Here is a 20929-nt window from a genome sequence, read left to right as displayed (position 1 = left end):
TCACTATTATGAGCATTCCCTATTTTCTATGATTGAATTTAATCTGGGAGCATTTGAGGTGAATGGACTATTGCTAAGCATTGGTGATTCAGTTGCTTTGCTGTCTCTTATTTCCATGTCTCTAATCCACATTTCACTATCAAGTAGACACAGTTTCTCCACTTGCCAACATGGTCTCCTATGCTGTTGGTGCTGAAGACGTCTAATGAAATCACTTCTTCAGAATAAAATGCAGAGTTTTGTAATAACTATGCTGGTTGAAGGTTTTAATTTTCTTTTTTGCTTGAACATTGAATTCAAGAAAATGAAATACTACTAATAATTTTCATAACCAATCTATTCTTTGGAGATGCTAGCTAGTGGTCTAAGAAAAATTAATTTGATATTTTCACCATGGACCACCATGCAAGGAAAATTTAATTGTGTAAAATAAAGAGTTTTCATGGGGTTCCCTTGTTTTCCACAAATAACTTCTTATTACTAAGGCTCTCTCCTGATTCTGCCTGCCTCTTGATCCTGGAAAAAGTTTTGGGGTCAGCCTGTGGTTCTTAAACCAGCATGCATCAGATTCATCTGAAGGTGTTGGTAAAATGAACCACACATGACTGTATCTTGCATCTGGAGTTTCAGATTCAGTGGGTCTTCATAGGCCCTGGGAATTTGCCCTTTGAACAAGTTCCCAGGAGATTCTACTGCTGCTGGTTTGGGGATTATACTTTGAGAGCCACTGGAGAAATCATCGATCTCTTCTGCATGTGGATATCTAGCTTTTCCAACACCATTTATTAAAGCGGGCATCTATTTCCCATTTAATACTTTTGGAATTTTTGTCAAAAATCAATTGTCTGTATGTATATATCTTTATTTCTGGATTTTCTGTCCCGATTCATTGGTCTATGGGTGCATCTATCATTATACCAGTACCAAGATTTTTGACAACTGTAGTTGTATAGTAGATTTTGAAGACAGGTACAGCAAGAACACCTATTGTATATACTCGAGTATAAGTCGATCCAAATATAAGCTGAGGCACTTAATTTTATCACAAAAACTGGGAAAACTTATTCCCTAGGGTGGGAAATGCAGCAGCTACTAGTAAGTTTCAAAATAAAAATAGATACCAATAAAATTACATTAATTGAGGCATCAGTCGGTTAAATGTTTTTGAATATTTATTTCCAAGAAAAACAGTAAACTAGCTCTGTCATTGGAAAGAGGGTCAAAACAAACAAGCAATATGGTATCAGCAATAACTTTAAAAGTACAAAAACCTTCGTTCCATCAGCAAACAAGCTAAAACACGAGCGTTAAAGTACTTTGAAACTGGATTCCTCCTCCTCCTCTGTGTGTCCAAACAGAGCTTCAGCTTTAGCTGGTGTGAGTTTATCAGCACTGACATTGTCGTCATCACTGAGTTCGCAGTCATCTCCATCACTACTGCTGTTCTCATACAAAGTGCTGTCTTCACTGCCATCCTCAGCATGACTAAAGTCACAGTCTTGAAGGCGCATTGCACGATGTCCTCTGGAATCTCTTCCCGTGCATCATGAACCCACTTTGCTATGTTGGGCTTCATCAGATTTCCAACTTTTGTCAGTTGGGCTTGACCATATGACATCCATTCATGCCACATCTTTCACACATGATCTTTGAAAGGTTTATTTAAACACACATCTAGGAGCTGCAATACAGATGTAAGCCCACCTGGAAAATTGGCCAAAGTTACTTGAGAAGACTTTGCCAATTTTTTCATGTCATCAGATGTGTGGGCTCTGAACATATCCCAAACTAGCAATGATGGATTTTTTCTTTAAGGCTGCTCCTGGTCATCCATTCCAAAATTCTTCCAGCCATTTTTTTGTTCCTTCTTCATCCATCCAACCTTTAATATGTTTGTGCACTGTGGTGGGAATTTGACCTTTTTAGGCAAGGTCTTTCTTTTAAAAATAACGACAGGCTGCAGCTTAGTTCCATTAGCCAAACATGGCAGAACTACCATGAAATGTTTTTATTTCATTTCCTGTGGTTCAGAGTAAAATAGTAGTTTTGTCTCCCAAACTTTCCACAGTTCTGTTGCTTGGAAGATCAAAGGTCATAGGTGTTTCATCCATATTCCCAATATCTCCCAGGTCATAGTTATAGATCCTTCTTTGTTTTATGATGAACGAATGGAATGACAGCACTTTTTCATCGAGGTCTTTTGGCAACTTCTGTGAAACCTTTGTTATTTGCCTCAAACAGAGGGCAAACTGATTCATGAAGTGGGTACACCAGCCTGCTGACACAATAAAAATTTCAATGCCTGCTGCTTTTAATTTGTCATCTTTAGCCATTTGAAGGGCACATAAGTGAATTCCCATGCATATTACGCAGTAACCATTTTGACACACTCCATAGCCCATTTATGCAATTCAGTCTCTAGAGCCCCATATGAAGTCATTAAACCACGCTAAGTGTTTTTTGCCTTTGGAATCTTTTCCAAGTCAGCCTTCATTTTCTGCCACTCCCTCACATGTTTTTCAACACAACATTCCCTACTTGCAATACTGTTTCTTTTAAAAATCATTTTATTGGGGGTACGTACAATTTTTATCACAATCCATACATCCATCCATTGTGTCAAGCACATTTGTACATTTGTTGCCATCATCATTTTCAAAACATTTGCCTTCTACTTGAGCCCTTAATATCGGCTCCTCCTTTCCCCCTCTCTCCCCACTTCCCCTCTCATGAACCCTTCATAATTCATAAATTATTATTTTGTCATATGTTACACTGCCCGATGTCTCCCCCCCACCCTCTTCTCTGCTGTCCATCCCCCATGGAAGAGACTATACATAGATTCGTGTAATCGGTTCCCCCTTTCCACCCCACATTCCCTCAGCCCTCCAGGCATCGCCACTCTCACCACTGGTCCTGAAGGGGTCATCTGTCCTGGATTTCCTGTGTTTCCAGTTGCTATCTGCACCAATGTACATCCTCTGGTCTAGCTAGATTTGTACAGTAGAATTGGGATCATGGTAGTGGAAGGAGGGAGCATTTAAGAACTAGAAGAAAGTTGTATGTTTCATCATTGCTATCCTGCACCCTGACTGGTTCATCTCCTCCATACAATCCTTCAGTAAGAGGGTGTCTAGTTGCCTACAGGTGGGCTTTGGGTCTCCTCTCTGCACTCACCCTCATTTACAATATGTTTTTGTTTTCTTTGATTCTTGATGCCTGATCCCTTCGACAGCTCGTGGTCACACGGGCTGGTGTGCTTCTTCCAAGTGGACTTTGTTGCTTCTGAGCTAGATGGCCGCTTGTTTATCTTCAAGCCTTTAAGATACCAGACGCTATATCTTTTGATAGCTGGACACCATCAGCTTTCTTCACGACATTTGCTTATGCACACATTTGTCTTCAGTGATCGTATCAGGAGGGTGGGCACCCACTGATATGATTTTTTGTTCTTTGATGTCTGATAACTGGTCCTTTCTACACCTCGTGGTCAGACAGGCTGGTGTGCTTCTTCCATGGAAATACTATTATTGCTTTCTTCTGCTCTTGACACAACTTTAAGTTTGAAACAAGCTTCGTATGACCTGCTTTTTTGTTTTGGCCCAGCATTAGAAGTATTGGTATCCATTTCTAACAGGATAAAAAAAAGACTTTGAAAAATAATGCCTTATCCATAGTGATTGAATTCCCCAAATATACCATAAGCCCTACCCTAAAAATAAGCCCTAGTTATATTTCTTAAAAGAGGTCAATTTACAGTAAAAGTGGTGGTTTCCAGGCAACTATACATATAAACAAGTAAAATCAATTGGCAACAGAATGCGGCAAGACAGGTAGACTTCACTACAGAAAACAGATACCGCCCCCCCCCCAAAAAAAAGAACTGCACTCAAAAGACACCATGAGACCCAAAACATGCTGGCTCACCAAGGGAGCTGACACTAATCCAGGGTTTGTTGTGTTTGGTATGGTCATATTCCGGAATGTGATGACATGACTATATTTGCATAGAGCAGCCTGTGTTAGGGCTCATAGTATACACGTTGTATTACTGCATGCACTGCATTTCTACATAAGCTGCCGTACCGCATGTACACAATGCAGCTTGTATAGTTTGAGGCCTAACGCAGGCTGATGATATTCCAGAATGACTGTTTGCCTAGAACAGCCTGTGTTGGGGCTCATGATATACACACTGCCTGGTGGCCACACAGTGTTACCGCATGCGCTGCTGTTACTGCATACACAGCGTTACCGCATATATATGGGAAGTGCTAACACAACACCTGCAATAACAAGTGCGTACACCACACAGCGTGTATGTTATGAGCCTAACACAGGCTGCTCTATGCAAGCATAGTCAACGCTGAGTCCAGATAGGGGTTAATAAGAAAATAAAAAATAAAATATAGCAGACTAAGTACTATAAATAAACATACTGTATATCCAAGACCAGAGATATACCAGAACTTGTATTCAGCAATGCTTAGGCGGAGCAAGGGGGCGTGACCAAGCACAGGTAAGACTGTAAGGGCTATGTCATTGGTCACAGCCCTGGGGAAGAGCGGGAAAAGAAAAACTGCCACATCTGACATTCATCAGACAAGGATGTGGTGCGCCCCAGGTACCAGCACACAGAAGGAGGCAGGTTCTTGCCCAATACAGCCGCACACACAGAGGTTGCCGGCGTGCAGGAGAAAAGAGCAGTGCTATCAGGTAGTCACTGGACCATCCACAGAGGCGGCAGGTGCCTGCAGATAAGTGGGAGAGACCAGAGAACACCTGTACTGCACTGAAGAATAAGTGAGTGGGACCCTCACTGGAGTATAAGCCAAGGGGGGCTTTTACAGCATTAAAAATATGCTGAAAATCTTGACTTCCTTGATGATTATCCTGGTCTTCCCTCTCCATAAGTGTTAGTCTGGATATACTAAAGAAACAAATTCACAGAAACTCATTATAATATATATATTATATATATATATGAGTTTTATATAAAGGGTAATTGTACATTAGGAAAGTATCCCGACCCAGTGCTGTCCAAGCCCATATGTCCGACACCGATCTACACAGTCCTCCTCAATCTCACAAAACACATGCAATGATGCCGACTGCAGGAGAAAAGCCGAATCAGTGAGTGTAAGCATCTCAGCGCTGGCAGGGGTCTCCACGCAGCTGCTCCAGCACCCAGGGCTGCATCAGGGAAGGTCCGTATGGCTTCCCTTAAGGAATGTCTCACAGGAAGTAAGCTTTTCCAGCTGAAGCATAGAACTGGTTAAGGCAGCTGCACCCTGGGCCGACCATCAGAAAGCAAGAGATCCAAGAACTAGAAAGATGAGGCTCACCAAGCCATTTATCACTCTACCCTTCAACTAATCCCACATATGTTTATCGGCCAGGTTGGTAAAATAAACCTTAACTATCTCAGTATATGAAATTGGCCATTCTATTTTCCATTTCTTTGACAAATGTTGCTGGGATTTGGATCAGGATTGCACTGAATCTGTATATTGCTTTAGGTAATATTGATATTTTCACAATATTGAGTCTTCCAATTCACAAACATGAGGTGTTCTTCCATTTGTGTAAATCCCTTCAGGTTTCTTGTAGTAATGTTCTGTAGTTTTCTTTGAACAGGTCTTTAGGTTTTTTTTCGTTAGATTTATTCTTAAGTATTTCAGCATATGGGTGACTATTGTGAATGGTATTATTTCCTTGATGTCTTTTTCAACATTCTCATTTCCAGTATATAGGAAACTGATTGTTTCCTGCTTGTTAATCTTGTATCCTTCTACACTACCAAACTCCTCTATTTTTTCTAGTAATCTGATTATGGACACCTTGGGGTTTTCCATATATAAAATTGTATCAACTGTGTGTTAGCCTGGTTTGACTACAGAAACAAATCCAGAGATACTCATATGTGTGTAAGAGAGAGCTTTATATCCTGGTGGGATTTGATAAAGTGCAATGTAGTTCAGAGGAATTAGTGAGAGCCGAATGAAAGTCGAACATGATAGTGGGACAGGAGGAAAATAAAAAGGAAATAGAGGAAAGAACTAGGAGGCAAAAGACATTTATAGATATAAACATAGGCATGCATATATGTAAATATATTAATATATAGTGATAGGGATATAGGTCTATGTCCATATTTATTCATTAAGTATCAAGGCAGGAGATGGACATTGGTCCTCCCTTAATGCAAGAACACTTAATTCTAATAACCTGCATTCTGTGATGCTCATCTTCTCGACATGACCACTGAAGTCAAAATGCATGCATAACCAAATGTGGTGAAGAAAGCTGATGGTGCCTGGCTATTAGAAGATATAGAGTCTGGGTCTTAAAGGCTTGAAGTTAAACAGGCAGCCATCTAGCAGAGAAACAACAAAGCCTACATGGAAGAAGCACATCAGCCTGTGTGATCACGAGGTGTCAACAGGACCAGGTACCAGGCATCTGAAGACCCAAACCAAACAATCATATCTATGTGAACAAGGGGACTTAGAGTGGAGACCCAAAGCCCATCTGTAGACAATTGGACATCCCCTCCCAGAAGGGTCACAAGTAAGCCAGGGTGTAGCATAGCACTGACGAAACACACACCATTCCTCTAGTTCTTTAATGCTCCCTCCCTCCACTATCATGACCCAGTTCTACCTTACAAATCTGGCTAGACTGGAGCATGTACATTGGTACAGATAAGGGCTCTCGACACACAGAATCCAGGACAGATAAACCCCTCAGGAACAGTATGGGAGTAGTGATGCTATAAGATTAGAGGGAAGGTGTGTGGAAAAGGGGGGAAAAGAGGGAACCAATCACAATGATTGACATATACCCTTCTCCACTGGGGGACAAACAATGGAAATGTGGGTGAAGAGAGACAGCAGACAATATAAGATATGAAAATAATAATAATTTATAATTTATCAAAGGGTAATGAGGGTAGGAAAGTAGGGGAGGGAGGGAAAAATGAGGAGCAGACAGCATGGGCTCAAGTAGAAAGAAAGTGTTTTGAAAATAATGATGGCGACATATGTACAAATGTGCTTGATACAATTGATGTATGGATTGTTATAAGAACTGTAAAGCCCCAATAAAATAATTTATATAAAAAAACAAAAGGAGAGAGAGCTTTGCATCAAAGAACAATTGTATATTGAGAAAACATCCCAACCTCATCCAGATCAAGTCCATAAGTCTGATGTTAGCCCATAAATCCAATACTAGTCCATTATCCTCTCTTCAGACTCACGCAGCCACATGTAACAAAGCAGAATGCAGGAAGATCTCAATAGTGGTAGAAGTATCTTAGTGCTGGCATGGGGCTCCATGTGGCTCTTCCAGCTCTCTGAGTGTCTCAACAGCAAGAAAGTGAAGTAGAGAGAGTGTGTGCCCTACCTCCAGGGAGAAAGAGAGGAAGTTCCCAGAATCCTCATGAGAAGGCCACACCCACAAAGAGGCATCATCAGGCTGTGACCTGACTAACAGGTTAGACTACATCCCTATACTTACATTTCAAGTTGACATAAAAGTATGTAACTACCATAATCTGCAAATAGCAAAGGTGTGACCTCTTTATCCAATTGTGCTCCCTTGATTTCTTGCCTTTGTCATATGGTCCTGGCTAGGACTTCCAGCACAATGTTGAATAAAAGTGGGGCTAGGGGACATCCTTGTCGGGTTCTCTTATTCAGTGGAAATGTTCTCAGCTTTTCTCCATTAAGTATAACATTGGCTATTGGTTTTACATATATGGCCTTTATTGTATTGATGATTTCCCCTTCCAATCCTATCTTCTAGGTAGTGTTTATTAGAAATGGGTGTTGGATATTATCAAATGCCTTTCCTGCATCAAGTGATATCATCATATGGTTTCGTCCTATCGCATGTTAAAATGGTGGATTACGTTAATTGTTTATCGAATGTTGAACTATCCCTGCATCCCTGGTATAAATCCCACTTGATCATGATGTATTATTTTTTGATATGTTGTTGGATTCTATTAACCAAGATTTTGTTGAGAATTTTTGCATCTACATTCATGAGAAACATAGGTCTGTAGTTCTCTATCCTTGTGGGGGTTTTGCCCAGTTTGGGTATCAGGGTTATGTTGATGTCATAGAATGAATTTGTGAGTTTGCTGTTCCTTTCCATGTTCTGGAAAAGTTTGTGTAGGATTGGTGTTAACTCTTCTCTGAACTCTTGGTAGAATTGTCCCGTGAAGCCATCTGGACCAGGGTTTTTCTTAGATGGGAGTTTCTTGATGACCTTATCTATTTCTTCTTTTGCTGTGAGGTCTGTTCAAGTTCTTAATGTCCATATGGGTTAATTTAGGGAGAGAGTGTTTTTCTAGGTATTTGTCCATGCCCTTCCAGTTACTGAATTTTTAGCATAGTCTTTCATAGTACTGTGTTATTAATCTTTTTATTTCATTAGGGTCTGTTGTGACTTCCCCTGGTTCATCCCTAATTCTTGATATTACCTTTGTTAAGTTTGCTAAGTTTTATTAATCCTTTCAAAGAACCAGCTTCTTGATTTGTAAATTTTCCCCATTGTTCTTTTGTTTTTCTAGTTCCTTTATTTCTGCTTTTATTTTTATGGTTTCTTTTCTTTTGCTGTTTGAAGGATTATGCTGTTGCTTTGGTTCTAATTGCCAGAGATGCTGTGTTAAGGAGCTGGCCATGATTTTCTCCTTTTTCATGTGTGCATTTATTGTAATAAAGTGACCTCTGATAACTACTTTTGCTGTGTCCCATAAGCTTTGGTATGTGATGTTATCATTCTTATTAATTTCTAGGAACTTCTTAATTTCCTATCTTATTTGAACTATTATTCAATCCTTGCTGAGAAATGAATTGTTAAGTCACTAAGTTATTATCTTTATTTTTCTATTCTTCTTTTGTTGATTTCCAGCTTAATGACAGAGTGGTCAGAGATGATGGATTGAATTATCTCCATGTGTTTGAATTTTCTTAAGCTTATTTTATGTCCCAGCATGTGGTCTATCCCAGAATATAAGCCATGTGCTTTAGAGGAGAATGTGTTTTTTTGTTTTTTTTTTTTTGCTGATGGATGGAGAGCTCTATAAATATCTATGAGGTCAAGTTGATTGATTGTCTTGTGCAGCTCTTCCGTTCCTCTATTGAGTTTCTTAACTGTTGGTCTATCTTTCTTTGAGAGTGGTGGATTAAAATCGCCTGATATAATAGCTGATCTAGTGATTTCTCCTTTCATTTCTTTGATGAATGAATTTTGAGGGTTTTTCATTGGGTGCATATATGTTTATTATGGTTAGGAGTTCTTGGTCTATTGATCCCTTGAGCATCATGTAATGCCCATCTTTTCTCTTGTTGTTGTGTACCTTGAGGTCTACTTTGTCAGAGATTATATTGCTACCCTTGCTTTTTTTGATTGCTGTTAGCTAGGTAATACGTCTCCTCCCCTCCCCCACCCCCCAGTCTGTTGACTCCAGTCTGTTTTTGTCTGTGAGTTTTAGATGTGTCTCTTGAAGGCAACAGATTGATGGATCTTGCGTCTAATCCAGTCTGCCACTCTTTTGTCTTTTTATGGGCACGTTTAATCCATTAACATTCAGTGTAATTAAGTCTAATTACAGGTTAGTCGCTGTCATCTCTTATTATTTATGTTTGCTATTGTACTTTCTTCCCCATTTTTAGGATGGTGTATGTGTGTGAGGAGTTTATTCTTATCTTCTTTTCTCCATTCGATCTGTAATGTTTTGTGTGCTGTTTTCCAAGTGTTGGTTTCTGGTTAGTGTTATACCCTGTGGTTGTCTCATGTTTGGGTGCTGTGGTTGTTGTGTTTTGCCCATAAAGAACTGGTTAGTATTTTTTGTAATGCTGGTTTTGTTTTTATGAATTCTCTCAATATTTCAAATAATTACTTTAGAACACTTGTTTCTCCTTTGATTTTGATGGAAAGCTTTGTTGGATAAAGGATTCTTGGATTGCAGTTGTTGTCTTTCAACTTTTGAAATATTTTGGTCCAATTCCTTCTTGCCTCCATGGTCTCTGTAGAGAGGTCTGAGCTTATTCTTATCTGTTTACCTTTATATGTGACTAGTATTTTTTCTCCTTAACTTCTCTCATGATTCTCTTCTTTTCCTTGAAATTGGATAAGTGGACTACTCTATGTCTTCATGTGGTTCTTGGTCTAATTTAATTGGTATTCTCTCTACTTCCTGGATGGTTATCATATTTCCCTTTGTGACATGGGGGTCATTTTCTTCCAAGAATTCCCTTAATATTTAAAATGTAGACCTCTTTGTTTCTTTCTGCTTAGGACCCCAATACATCGAATATTGTTTTGATTCATCACATCCCACATCATGTTTTGGTTTTCTTTAGATTCTTTTGCTTGGTTACTTTTCTTGTTTGCTGAATTCTGTTTGATTATCTTTGATTTAGCTGATTCTATTTTCCATTTCTTCTATTTTATTGTTGAGATCCTTCATCTTGCTCCTCAATTCTGCTACCTCGTCTCTCATCTCTTGAATTTCCCTTTGGTGTGAGGGTCTTGTATCTCTCTTATTTCATCTGTTTTCAGGATTAATCTCCTAATTTCTTGTATGACTACAAACAACATTCTTCTGAATTCTTTATCTGACAATTCAGGGGCTGCTTCTTCTGTGTAAACTGTTGGGTTTGGATCATCTTCAGTGATTGATTTTTGTTCCTTTATATTTTTTGTGGTAGCTGCTGGTGTTGTCTGATTTACATCATGCATGAGCTAAGGTGCTATGTTGGTTTCTGTGATTTGCAGGGAGGAGGGGCTGGCTATATAGGTTAGGGGAGGATCAGCTAGGTCCTGAAAAGGTATTGTGTGTAGATTATGAGGTAGTGTTAGTTGGGTAAATAGGATAAATACGTTATAGGTAATTTACAGTAGGTTTTAGTTAGTGGTATTAATCATAGTAACCCTTCCTGTTAAGTGTGTTAGTTTTTGATGAGTTGGCAAAGAGGGCTATGGGATAGAGTAGGTTTTAGTTAGTGGTATTAATCATAGTAACAATTCCTGCTAAGTGTGTTAGTTTTTAATGAGTTGGCAAAGAGGCCTATGGGATATATGTTTTCACTTGGAAGTTAAAGGAGAGTGTGTGTTATAAAAGTGTAGGAAGCAGGTTCTTGAAGTTATGGTGATGGGGTATGTGAGGGGTATATTCTATCTATCAGTGTTTCTTATAGACCCTGTGAATTATGTAGGGTTAATGCAGTCCTTCAATTATTTGTGTTTATAACAGATGGCCCCTTAGTGGGTTACTGCACAACTCATACGGTCGGGGGAAAGAAGACTATTGTAGTGGGTTTCCCAGGGAGGAGGGATTTCCTAGGCAGGGGTGAGGAAGGCCATCAAGTGACCCTGAGGTGCTGAGTCCCAATTTCTCTGTCAAGGAAGGAAACCCTGTGTTTCTTTCTCATAAGATAATAAGAATAAATCACCAACTATCTAGAGCCAGCTATGCCACTGGTTGAGCTGTGTCTCTGTAGCTGTCTTTATCTCTCTCCCTAAATTGTTGGGGCTATCTACCTGGAAGGTCTAGTTGTTCGCTTGCTATTAGTGGAGTATAGAGGGCCTCATCAATGGGATAACCCAAATTAGAGTTCATATATGCAAGCCTCAGCTGTCTCCAGTGTCCAGGCCCTCCAGAAATTGAAGCAGATGTCCTTGTGATGCCCTTGAGGGGTAGGTATGCTATCTTGAGCCTCCTCCTCACACTTGCAGATCTCCACACCAGAGGAGAAGGAGTAGAGGGTAGCAGTTGGTTCCCCACTACCCAGGGAGGAAAGACTCTGATGGGCACAGTTTGAGTTGGGGAGCGCAGCTCATGGGTTATCAGAGCTGGAGATGCCAAGGGATTATGGTTAACAGGTCACTGAGGTGAGAGCACAGGTGAACATGGTGTGTGAGTCTCTAGGGGGCACGCATGGGAGTACCACAAGGGACCTCAGTGCTTTGGTCACTGGAGAAGGTGAATGCATGGGCGCATGTGTCATGGCAAACATAGCTGCATCATCTGTGATGAAAATGACAAAAGATCCCGGGGTGCTGCAAGACAAGGGACTACACCCAGTCCCCCACTCTGGTCTTCTCACCGCAGATCTGGAGATCGCTCAAAGGAAACTCCTGAAGGGTGACCCTACCTCAGCACCATCTTCCTGGAAGTATCAGAGAGACAGTTTTTCAGTAACACAAAAGACAAACTTCTCCAGATGAAATACATAGAAATTAACTTGACTATATCTGTGGAAAGAGATTATGGAGAAGCTCAATATCAGCAGCTGAAACCAGGACAGTGGAGAAGACCACAAATTGCTTCTATGTTAGTTCAGGATAAAGCTGGAGAAAATTAAAACAAGTCCACATGAGGCAAAATACAACTTTGAGTCATCCTTCCTGACTTTCAAGAAAATCTCAAGAACAGATTTGACACATTGAACACTAATGATAGAAGACCTGATGAACTTTAGGATGACATCAAGAATATCATACATGAAGATAGCAAAATATCATTAAAAGACAGTAAAGAAAGAAAAGATCAAAATGGATGTAAGAAGAGACTCTAAAACGTGCTGTTTATTGTAGAGTAGCTAAGGCACATGGAAGAAATGTTGACGTTAAAGAGCTGAACAGAAATGTCAAAGGGCAGCTCAATAAGACTAAATATTATACTGAAATGTGCAAAGACAGTTAGAAAACACAAAAAAGAAGAACATAATCACCATGAAAGAACTAAAGAAAAAGATTAAGCCTCGAGTTACAATATTAAAAGATTCTGTGGGCAAAATGGAATAATTCAGGAAACATCTATAAGGATGCAAAGAATACATAGAGTCACTGTATGAAAAAGAACTAGTTGGCATTTGACCATTTTAAGAGGTACCATATAAACAAGAACCAATGGTACTTGCACTGAAGACATAAGCCAAAATCAAGGTGCCAGGAATTGATGGAATGCCAATTAAAATGTTTTAACAAGCTGATGAAGCACTGGAAGCACTCACTTGTCTATGCCCGGAAATTTTGAAGACAGCTACCTGGCCAACTACCTGGGAAGAGATTCCCATTTGTACTCATTCCAGAGAAAGGTAACTCAACAGAAGGAACAAACTCTAGAACAATATCATTAATATCACATGCAAGCAAAATTTTTCTGAAGATCATCCAACAACAGATATAGCTGTGTATTGACAGGGAGCTTCCAGCTGTTCAGGCCAGACTCAGAAGAGGACAGGGAATAAGGGATATCATTGTTGGTACCAGATGGATCTTGGCTGAAATCAGAGAATGCCAGAAATATGTTTACTTGTGTTTCATTTACTATGCCAAGACATTTGTCTGTGTGAATCATCAAATCTATGGGTGGCCTTTAGAAGAACGGGAATTCCAGAAAACCTCAGTGTGCTCATTTCAGACCTGTACTTGGATCAAAAAGCAGTTTGAACATAACAAAGGAATACTGCATGGCTTAATATCAGAAAAGGTGTGTGTCAGGGTGGTATCCTCTTATCAATCTGTATGCTGAGAAAACAATCAGAAACACTGAATTATATGAAGAAGAATGGGGCATCAAGATTGGAGGAAGGACAATCAACAACTTGATGTATGCAGATGACATGACTTTGCTTGCTGAAAGTGAGGAGGACTTGAAGCATTTGCTGATAAGGATCAAGGATTGGAGCCTTCAATGTGGATTAAAACTCGATGTAAATAAACAAAAATCTTCATAACTGAATATAATAATAATAACATAACAATAATAAGAGAACATAATAATAAGAAGAGAAAAGATGGGAATTATCAAGGATTCCATCTTGCTTGGATTCACAATCAGTGCTCATGGAAGAGGCAGTTAAGAAATCAAATGATGATTTGCATTGAAGAAGGTGGCTGCACATGATTTCTTTAAAGTGTTGAAAAGCAAAGGTGTTACTTTGAGGACTAGAGTGTGCCTGATACAGGTTGTAGTATTTTCCATTGCCCACGTATGTAAAAGTTGTACACTGAATAAGGAAGATTGAAGATGAATAGAGGTCTTGGAATTATGGTGCCAGGGGAAAATATTAAAAGTAGCATCAACTGCCAAAAGAACAAACAAATCTGTCTTGGAAGAATTACAACCAGAGTGCACCTTACAAGCAAGGATGGCGAGATTCATCCCATGCACTTTGGACATGCTATCAAGAGAGACTAGTCCCTGGAAAAGGACATCTCACTTGGTAAGGTTGAGGGGCAGCAAAAAAAGTGGAAGATCCTGGACAAGAAGGCTGCAACAATGGGCTCAAACAGAAAACCATTTGTGAGCATGGTGCAGACCATGCAGTGTTTCGTTCTGTTACACATAGGGTCTGAACAACAGCACGAGTTGGAACTGACTTGACAGCACATAACAACAACAACAACATATATTGATATGAGATGTTTACTGAAACCTTTAATATATGTAAAGCAAATAGTATATGATCAGCTAGTAATAATTCATTACCTTCCTGACTCCAGTAACTCATGGGTTAGTCACACTTAGGGACACTAACGTCTCAAGCTTGAAGTTCTAATCGAGAGTAAACATGCCTTAGGAGGAGATTGATTAGCACTGTAGTGCTGGAATCAAAGCATCAGGAGGAGAGTAAGAGAGAAAGGCATAGGTTCTAAGCCACATGATAGCTTAGTTTCAACATCTCACCTCATCGTAAAATTCAGGAATTGACTTAGTCTCCAAGACTCTCTAGCTCCAAAATTCTGGTATTCTCTCCTTCAGTTATTCTTGTACCTCAACCAAATCCCTTCACTGTCATCAACATGACTTCTGGTTCCTCTCTATTTTCACAACTCTCTTGTTGGCAAATTTGTCTACTACTAATCTTTAACTTAAGTTTATCTGTATGTTTCTAGCACACATCGTATGGTCTATTCAAGTTGAAACATTCACCACTTCTTTTTGTTTTTGGTGGGTGTTTATTTTTTTAAAATCGCTTTATTAGGGGCGCATACATCTCTTATCACAATCCATACATACATAAATTGTGTAAAGCACATCTGTACATTCATTGCCCTCATCATTTTCAAAGCATTTGCTCTCCACTTAAGCCCTTGGCATCAGGTCCTCATTCTCCCCCTCCCTCCCTGCTCCCCCCTCCCTCAGGAACCCTTGATAATTTATAAATTATTATTTTGTCATAATTTGCCCTGTCCGACGTCTCCTTTCACCCAGGGAAGAGGTCAAATGTAGATCCTTGTAATTGGTTCTCTCTTTCCAACCCACTCTCCCTCTACCCTCCCAGTATCACCACTCACACTGCTGACCCTGAAGGGCTCGGCTCATCCTCCCTGGATTCTCTGTGTTTCCAGTTCCTATCTGTACCAGTGTACATCCTCTGGTCTAGCCAGACTTGCAAGATAGAATTTGGATCATGATAGTAGGTGGGGCAGGGGAAGGAAGCATATAGGAACTGGAGGAAAGTTGTATTTTTCATCGGTGCTACATAACACCTTGACTGGCTCATCTCCTCGCCTAGGCCCCTCTGCAACTGGTTCTCCAGTGGCCAACAACTGGGCTTTGGGTCTCCACTTTGTACTCTCCCCCTCATTCACTATGGTAAGAATTTTGTTTTGATGATGCCTTAAACCTGATCCCTTCGACACCTCGTGATTTCATAGGCTGGTGTGCTTCTTCTATGTGGGCTTTGATGCTTCTCAGCTAGATGGCTGCTTGTTTACCTTCAAGCCTTTAAGACCCCAGACACTATAACTTTTGATATTTAGGCACCATCAGCTTTCTTCGCCACATTTGCTGAGGCACCCATTTGTCCTCAGCAATCGTATCATGGAGGTGTGCACCCAATGATATGATTTTTTTGTTATTTGATGGCTGATAACTGATCCCTTCAGTACCTTGTGATCACATAGGCTGGTGTGTTCTTCCATGTGGGCTTCATTGCTTCTGAGCTAGATGGCCGCTTGTTTACCCTCATGCTTTTAAGACCCCAGATGCTATATCCTTTGATAGCTGGGCACCATCAGCTTTCTTCACCACATTTGCTTATTCACCCACTTTGTCTTCAGTGGTTGTGTTGGGAAGGTGAGCATCATAGAATGCCAATTTAATAGAAGAAAGTATTCTTGCCTTTTGGGAATACTTGAGTGGAAGCCCAATGTCTTTCTGCTACCTTAATACTAAACCTATAAATATAGGCACATAGATCTATTTCCCCATCCTCATATATAAATATATTTGCATATGTACATGTCTTTATCCAGACCTCTATAAATGCCCTATGCCTCCCAGCTCTTTCCTCTATTTTCCTTGTCTTTCCTCCTGTCCCACCCTCATGCTCAGTCCCCACCTGGGTTTCAGCAATACATCTTCATTGATCATGCCCTACCGGGCCTCCCATACCCACCTCACCACCAATTTGGATCACTTATTGTTCCCTTGTGCCTGGGTTTGTTAACACAACTTCCTTTCCAACCCCCATCTCTATCCCATGTCTCCCCGGAAGTGTCGGTCCCATTGTTTTCTCCTATAGATTGTTCATCCAGCCTATCTTATTTAGACAGACCTGCAGAGATAATAACATTCACGAAAGCAAGACAGAGGAAAACCAAGCAACAATATACAACAAAAAAATAACAAATATTTACAATGCTTAGTGGTTCTTTGTTTACCATTCCCTTGAGCATTACATAGTATCCCTCCTTATCTCTTTTTATGGTTTGCACTTTGAGGTCAATTTTATCCGAGATTAGGATCGCAACCCCTGTTTTTTTGTATTGCTGTTTGCTTGGTATGGCTTTCTGTAGCCTTTGATTCTCAGCCTATTTTTATCTGTAGCCTTGAGATGTGTCTCCTGTAGGCAGCAGATTGATGGGTTGTGTTTTCTAAGCCAGTCTGCTAGTCTCAGTCTTTTAATGCCTGAGTTCAGTCCATTGATATTCAGGGTTATTATCTCAATCTATGGACTCTGTGATGTCATCTTATACCTTTTGTGTTGTGTTTTCCTACTTTCCTTTCTTATTAGTGTGTTGTGCCTGTGTGTGTGTGTGTGTGTATGTGTGTGTGTGTGTATCATTCTTGACTTCTTTCCATCCTTAAGCCAATGCTATCTTGGGGTCTGTTTTCTCTTTGTTGCCTTCTAGGTGAGGTTGTTCTATGTGGTGGTTTCTTATTTATGCTTGGTGAGTGTTGTTCTTCTGCCCATACAGGGTTAGCAAGGATCTTTTTTAGGGCTGGGTTTCTTCTAATGTATTCTTTGAGTTTTTCCTTGTCTGGGAGACTCTTACTTATACATCTATCTTGATCGATTATTTGGCTGGGTAGAGTATTCTTGGGTTTGCGTTGTTCTCCTTCAATTTTTGGAATATGTTACTTCACTCTGTCCACTTCTTCATAGTTTCTGCTGATAGGTCTGAACATATTCTTCTTTGGGAATCTTTATATGTGATTGCTTGTTTTTCCATAGCTGCTCTCATGATAGTATAACTATTATGGATAGTTGGATAGTTTAACTATTATGTGCCTTAGTGACTTCTTCTTGGGATTCAGTCTGGTTGGTGTTTATTCATTAAGTTGGGGACGTTTTCCTCTAAGAATTCTCTCACTGCTGTTGCAGATGACTTCTCTGTTGTGTCTTCCTCCGGTAAACCAATAATTCTAACGTTGTACCTCTTCATATCATTTGACATAGCTCTTAGGTTTTCTTCAGCTTCTCTGATGATCTTATTAGATTTTTGTTCACGTTTGTTAAAGTCTGCTTGGCTTCCCTATCAAGGGAGTGCCCCAGAAGGCTGGTGCATTGCCTGCTTTGGTATTGTGGAGGTTGGGCAGAGGTTCCTGCAACAGCTTGGAATGTTGATGAGTGTTGACAGAGCTGCCTTATGCCACCCCCCCCCCCACCTCACTACACAGGCAGGAATTCCCTGTTTAGAAGTTGGGAAGAGTATCCCCTGGAGGGAAAGCAGGGCTTTCGCTAGCTTAGTGCTAGCTACACAGGGTGGACTCCCCTAGCTGGGTGTGGTGCAGGCGTAAATGTCCTAGGCTAAGGGGAGTGGTCTGGAGGTCAGCAGTGGAGTATGAGAGAATAGGAAAGAGACAAAGAGGAGGGGGGAAAAAAAGTAAGACCGTTTAGACTGTGTGGGAATATAGGGAAGAGAGGGAAACAAAAACAACTATATAGCTGAGTCCCACTCCCTGCCCCTGGAGCTGCAAAGGTTTGGTCCCTGCTGAGGCAGCAGCAGGAAGCTGAAGCTGAGCTGAGAAAAAGCCCCTGCAGAGCCTTCAAAGACCTGGGGGGACAGAGAGCAGAGTTGTACACAAAAGTAACAATGTACCTCAACCCTGATCCTTGCCCATCGTGCTGGGAAGGGTTAGTCCCTGCCCAGAGGTGGAGGTGGAAAGCTGTGACTGTGTGTGTGTGTGGGGTGGGGGGCAGCCCCTGTGCAGCCTTCCAGGGCTGTGGGGGAACAGAGAACATAGATGTAAACAGAAGCAACAATGTAGCTGAACCCCAATCCCTGCCCATGGAGCTGCAAGGGTCCTCTCCCTGCCCTGAAGTAGGTGAGGGCAAATTGTGGCTGTGTTGAGACAAAGCCCCCCTACAGGCTCTAAATGGTCCCAGCTCCGGCAGAGACAGTGGCGTGGCCAAGGTGAAGCCCCAGCCTGCTTCCACTAAGGTAATTCAAAAGCCCCCAACCCCTCTAAACCCCATGGGTCTGTGCCTACTTATCTTTATGATGCTCCTCCTGCATTCTAGCAGTGTTGAATTTCCCTAAGGTGACCAGACGTCTTGCTCTGGGTGGGACAGTCCTGACTTTGAACAATTTTTTCCCGCGTCCCATCATGTTTTTAAAAAGTCCTGATTTTTGGAAAGAATGCATGACAAGCTAGGGTATACGGTTTTCGGTTGCCATGTGGCTATTTCATCAGGATATGAGTTTTAAAAATGGTGTCCTGCTTTACCAATGTTAAAATCTGGTCACCTTACCAAGTAACTCTCCTGGGCTGGATTCTGTGGAATTCCTCTGGTATGTGTCACTCTGTCACCATCTTCCCGGAAATCCCACAACTTATTTCCTTTCTGATGTAATCCAGTATGTTCCCATCTGTCTCCCTTACTAGTTTATAAGCTCATTAAGAAACATTTGCTCAATCCTCAGTGCCTAGACTAATTGATATGTGATATGCAAGAATTGCTCCATAAATAATTTAGCAATAAGCAACTAATGGCCAGTAGCTGAGCATGATGCTCTGTAGAATTGTGCAGTATTTTTGTGCCAGTGATCAGGCCAATAAAAGATTTTGCTAATATCATTTACTATGATTACACACAGTGTCATCTGTCTTCAGGACACTACCAAATATTTTACTACTATGAAAAATCCTAGAATTAGTCTAAACTGTATACCCTGTCATATTGGATATAGCTGGCTTTATCAGACTAGACTGGTATATTTCAGAAACTCACATTTACAATGTGTTATGACCCTTGCTTTATTTTAGATCAGAATAGGAACTGTAATTTCCTTGTCCCAAGAACATCTTGATAAAGGACTATCACCCTTGGATGACCCGCCTTTCTCAAGGACCCTGCACTCAGAGCCACACAGTTGGATTCCTTCAGACACCCAAGGACTTGAAGGCGGCTTCCTGTCATAAAACCTTCTCTTGGGCATTTGATTGTAACAGTGTTGTCTGGCTGGTACAAAAGACAGCCGTCTCTTGCATCAATTAACAAAAGGCAGCTATTCTAAAACATGTAGTGTGAACTGCTTAATAAAATACCTATGTGGTTGAAAGTTATTTCAGGAGCTTGCTATATGTGGGACCAAGCACAGTGTACACTTCTGAAAAAGCAGCTGCCTCTCTTCTCATCTGACCTGATATTGATTCATCATCTTTGATGGATTCAATAGCCTGCTTAGAGGCATTGGAACATGGGCTTGATGCCTGTTGGCAGCTTCTGCCGTCTGGGTGCCTTTCAGTTTTACCCCTTTGATTGTACAGCAGCTCTGCGTTATTGATAAATTACAGGTGTGGTACTCGGAGGGAGGAAAGGGGCAGCTCAGAGTACATGACCATGCCCTTGGCTATGATGCTCACTTGGACAATCCCATGTAGTGGAAGGTGTGTTTAGGGGATTAGTATTAACCACCAAACAGCATAGGAGTTACTTGACTGCTAATTATAACACTGGATAAGCACATAAAAACCATCTATATAAACAATATCATCTCTGTAGGACCCTTCACATGAAATCAGTCCTGCCACACAAATAGTTATTTACATAACATGGCATCTTAAAAATAAATCCTAAAAAAAAGCAACAACCAAATAAGCAAAAATGTGTGTATAGAAGCTAATAAAAATTAGTACCTTAAAGAAAAACCACTGCAAGCTATGTTTTCTGTAATTATACCAAACCCTAGAGTTTTTAACCATGTAGTAGTAATTTTTCAGTGTTTTTGCCGTTATTGTCCTTTTGATTTACTTAACTATGTCTAACTTGAACAAACAATGTTAAGTGGGGAAACAGATGCGATTAAATAGCCTGTAATTATGTTTTTAGTCAACTGCTACCATCACAGACTCCTCCTGCTACTCGGACCAGAAAAAAAGTGACCTAACTGATTTCACCAACTGCTTTGCCAGGCCCTGATGCAGAATAGATGGCCTTATTAAGCAATCAAAAAATCAGCCATTACAGAGGAATGGTAATCAACAGTGTTTATACAGCTCACACACTAGCCCCACAATACACAATCAGGACCATGAATTCTGCTAATTGGGTACCTTCTGTGTCCAGAGGTGCCTGCAAAGGGAAACAAAAGGGACTTGGAAATTAGTGTTTGTGGCAATTAGTTTCTGTCTAAAGGCTTAACCCAGTTCAGGGAAACCACGATTCAAACA

This window comes from Tenrec ecaudatus, chromosome 14, assembly GCF_050624435.1.
Source record: "Tenrec ecaudatus isolate mTenEca1 chromosome 14, mTenEca1.hap1, whole genome shotgun sequence".
In the NCBI taxonomy this organism is placed as follows: domain Eukaryota; kingdom Metazoa; phylum Chordata; class Mammalia; order Afrosoricida; family Tenrecidae; genus Tenrec; species Tenrec ecaudatus.
Note: the sequence above shows the minus strand (reverse complement) of the source record.